Source organism: Ipomoea nil, unplaced genomic scaffold, assembly GCF_001879475.1.
Source record: "Ipomoea nil cultivar Tokyo-kokei standard unplaced genomic scaffold, Asagao_1.1 scaffold0202, whole genome shotgun sequence".
NCBI lineage: Eukaryota > Viridiplantae > Streptophyta > Magnoliopsida > Solanales > Convolvulaceae > Ipomoea > Ipomoea nil.
In genome coordinates this window covers 1,538,145-1,542,859 of record NW_017616630.1, presented here as the reverse complement: position 1 = coordinate 1,542,859, position 4,715 = coordinate 1,538,145, and the positions used below count along the sequence as shown (strand labels likewise).

The following is a 4,715-nucleotide window of genomic DNA, read 5'->3' as shown; positions in this document are numbered from 1 at the left end:
TGGGGGAGACATTTGACTAAAGATTTCCAGAATAGAGTGGATTATTGGAGGAGAAGGATGGAGTCATTGAAGGGTAGGATGGATGAATGGAGTTGCAGCAGATTCATCGAAGCCCAGCATAATCACCTGCGAGCTCTTGACCAGCAAAATAGCTACTGGAAGCAGAGATCAAAAATCTTTTGGCTCAAAGATGGTGACCAAAACACATCTTTCTTCCACAATGCCGTGAGGAGAAGGAGGCAAGCAAACCAAATCTGACGACTTAAGCGGATTGATGGTCATGGGCTGAGAAAGGTAATGACTTAAACAAACTTATTCTTGACTATTTTGGTGATCTGTTTAAAGACTCTTCCCATTCCCTGGACCCTGTGCTAGTTTGTCTTCGAAGAAAAATTTCTGATATTCAGAATGCCTTGCTAATTAGGAAGTTTAGTAGTGAGGAAGTGAGAAAAGCATTATTTGAGATGAAAAGTGATAAGTCCCCGGGTCCAGATGGGTTAACACCGGGGTTTTTCCAATGTTACTGGGATATTGTGGGGGGGGGGGGGGGGGGGGGGGGATGTAGTGAATTTTTGTGAGGAGTTTAGAGTTACCAAGGCTCTTCCTATAGACAGTAACAATACCCAGATTGTGTTAATTCCTAAGCTTTCCAATCCTGTGTCTATGGCAGACCTGAGACCCATTTCCCTTTGCAATGTTGTGTACAAAATCTTAGCCAAATCTCTAGCCAACAGCTTAAAGCCGCTCCTAAATTCCCTCATCAACAACACCCAATGTGCCTTTGTTCCGGGGAGACTTATATCAGACAACTTCCTCCTTGCCTATGAAATTAATCATTTCCTTAACAGGAAAACCCAAGGGAATAAGGGATGGGTGGGCATGAAAATTGACATGAGTAAGGCTTATGATAGGGTGAGTTGGGATTTGGTGGAGGGTATTCTTTGTAAGATGGGGTTCTGCCAGGAGTTTGTGGAGATGATCTCGGGGTGTATAAGGTCTGTGAAGTTTTCAGTCTTGCAAGATGGACACGAATTAGGCCCGATCATTCCGGAAAGAGGGCTCAGACAAGGGGACCCACTCTCCCCTTATCTATTTATCATTATGATGGAAGGTTTGTCAGCGATGATTAGTAGAGAGGAAGAACACGGGAACTTACATGGCATATCCATTGCTAGAGGGACACCGCAAATTACCCACCTATTCTTCGCGGATGATTGTATGGTGTATTACAGAGCTAATGCTTATGAGGCTAATGTGTTTAAGGCTATCTTGGAGGAATTCTCAGCAGCTTCTGGACAACAAGTTAATTTTGGCAAGTCTGACCTTACCTTTAGCAGGAATGTGGATGAGATAACTAGAGAGGTGTTGACAGAGATCATGGGCATTGAGGAAGGAAATCAGAGAGGAAAGTATCTTGGTCTACCCTCACTTATTGGTAGAAGGAAAAATGAGGTGTTAGGTTACATCAAGGATAAGATTCTTAGCAGGATAAGAAATTGGAACAATAGATTCCTGTCTCGGGCTGGGAGAGAAGTGCTAATTAAGAATGTTCTCCAAGCTGTTCCAACGTATGCAATGAGTACCTTCCTGTTACCTAAGGACCTCTGTAGGAACATTGAAACTTCTCTTAACAGGTTTTGGTGGAAAGGGAACATTGAGACAAGTGGTGGCATAAAATGGAGACGGTGGAAGGATCTATGTAAACCCAAATCCTGTGGGGGCATGGGATTTCGGAGGATGAGAGAGTTTAACTTAGCCTTATTAGGCAAACAAGGTTAGAGGTTTATTCAGCACCCAAATTCCCTTGTCACGAGAGTTTTTAAAGCAAAATACTTCAGGCAGTGTTCCTTCCTTGAAGCCAAATTGGGGTCCAATCCTTCCTTCCTTTGGAGAAGTATTATGGAATCTCAAGGTGTATTAAAAGATAACTGCAAATGGAGAGTGGGAGATGGATGCTCAATAAATGTATGGACAGACCCTTGGTTAGCAGATTCCCAATCACCCTTCATCAAGACTGCCATGCCAGCCTACCTCAGCGATGCAAAAGTTTCGTCCCTTATGACCGTCAATGGCACCGGTTGGGATGAAGAACTAATTGATGATATTTTCAATGAGGAAGACAGAGACAATATTATGAACATCCCCCTACCGGTTTCTGGCCACCATGATAAGCTGATCTGGTGCAAGGAAGAGAAAGGTATTTTTTCAGTTAAGAGTTGTTATAGGGCATTAAAGCTGATCTAGCATATGGAAGCTATCTCTGCCACCTAAAGTAAAAATTCTTGTATGGCAGGCCTGTGAGAACGTTCTTCCTACAACTGATAACTTACGTAGCAGAAGGGTGGATTGCTCTCTGATTTGTTGCCTTTGCAGCCAGGATGTGGAGACTACGGATCAAGTGTTCATGCATTGTGGAGTGGCTAGAGCTTGCTGGAACAGTTTTTCAGGAGTTGCTGATCCTAATGATGGTCATTTTGATACATGGGTGTGCAAGAAGATGGACCAGCTGAGTACATATGATTTGTGTTTGTTTTTGACAACTTGTTGGATGCTGTGGAACGCAAGAAACCAGAAGCTATGGCATAACATCCAAGCTAATCACAGTGCTATTCTCAGAGATGCTAGATCTTATCTCAATGCTTGGAAAGGGATCCACTGTAAGGCAGCAACCACCTCAGTACCCATGCACCACCCCACCTGGACGAAACCACCTGAAGGTATTCTTAAGCTCAACGTTGACGCAGCCATGGACACTAACTCAAGAGCTACAGGCTTTGGTTTTATTCTTAGGGACTCCGATGGTTGCTTTGTGGCGGCTAGGGATACACGTTGGAAAGGTTTCTATCAACCACGAATGGCAGAGGCTATTGGCATTAGAGAGGCTCTAAATTGGATAAAGTCCTTGGGAATTTGTATGGTTCAGGTGGAGTTTGATGCTCTCATAGTTATTGAAAATATTACAACTCCAGCAAACTGGACCTCTTTTGACCTCATCTATCCTTGAGGATATTAGACAACTAGCTAAAAACTTTATGAATGTTAGCTTTATTTTTGTGAAACGTTCTGCGAATAGAGCAGCCCATAAACTTGCTAGGGAAGCTGTATTCTCGGCTGAGCATAGAGAATGGAGGCTGATTCCTCCTCCTTTCCTTTGTGATGTTTTAAGTGATGATTTGAATTAATGAAGTTATTTGTTTGTTTTCAAAAAACAAAAAAAAAGTTAATGGATTGGACTAGTTTGAGTATTATTTTTTTTAAAAAAGATACTAGTTTGACTAAATATTGGTCGTGGATTGGCATTCTTCGTCCTCGAAATTTTCTGCAAGGACGAGGATGGTGACAGATTTTCTATCCTCGACGGGAATTGGAACAGGGATGGGACCAAGTGGGGTTTCGAGGACTGGGGTGAGGAGTATACTCCCCGCCTCCTTCTAGACATGTAATTGGTCGTGGATTGGCATTCTTCGTCCTCGAAATTTTCTGCAAGGACGAGGATGGTGACAGATTTTCTATCCTCGACGGGAATTAGAACAGGGACGGGACCAAGTGGGGTTTCGAGGACTGGGGTGAGGAGTATACTCCCCGCCTCCTTCTAGTCATTCCTAGTTTGGAGTATATGTAGTATTTTTTACATAAAAAGAAATTACAAAAAAGAAAAAAAAATACATAAAAAATGTACATGTGAGATTAATGGGTATATATATATATATATATATATATATATATATATATATATATATATATATATATTTTGAATGCTACTCACTCTATTACATTGTAGTATTTGTTTAAATATACTTTCTCAACCTAATTAAACACAAAGAGTCAACAACGCCTTCATTGAAATTCGATCTCATGACCTCCCACATGAGAGAGGTCGAACTCTTATTCGTTTAAAAAATACTGCGTAACTCATTTCCCGAATATCATTTTACAAAAAAAAAAAAAAAGGATTTCTGAAGTGATTCTAAAAACTATTTACTCTAATAATGAAGCATGTAAAAGTTAAGGTAAAAAATGATGAAAGAAGGCTATAACCACGATCGGATACATCATCATTATCTTCCGATCCGGCCTATACTAGCTCCTATCAGGCCAGGTGGCATTTGATCGTCTCCACTTCAATTTACAGTACGTACAGATGTTAAGGTAAGAATAACACACACGTCAACCAACCCCGCACTTCACTAAACTACCTACCTAACTTCTTCATATATTCTTCCAATATAATATAATGCATATATGTTTCAACAATGCAAATTAAACGAATGCCTCTAAGTAGCAATCGATACCTACGGTTCTCCATACTTGAGACTACGTTCTGAAGCTAAAACCAAAAATGAAAGATATAAAGAATAACTCATCAACTAATGCTACCATCAAAGGCAGCAGCAGCAGAGCTAATAATAAAAGAAGCATAGCCGCAGTAAGCAGTCGGTTTTCCCTTGGTGAAACACCCAAGAAACCCACAACCCTTTCATCTAAATCCCCTCCCCACCACCAGGAGAAGATTGAAGAAGAAGAAGAAGAATCCAAGGATGGGGTTTCAAAGGGTGTTATGAGTGGGAAAGGGAATGGAAAAGGTTCCATTTCTGTGACTCTAACCGACCCGGATTTGTTGGATTGCCCCATCTGCTTCATGTCGCTTACCATCCCCCTCTTTCAGGTCTCTCTCTCTTTATATTTGTTTATGCATTTCTATACATACATTTTGC

At 41.2% G+C, this 4,715-nt stretch overlaps 1 pseudogene; it reads left to right on the top strand.

Annotated features, from left to right (window-relative positions):
* Positions 1 to 4,339: 4,339 nt before the first annotated feature.
* Positions 4,340 to 4,715, top strand: part of LOC109190341 — a 1,125-nt pseudogene continuing 749 nt past the window's right edge.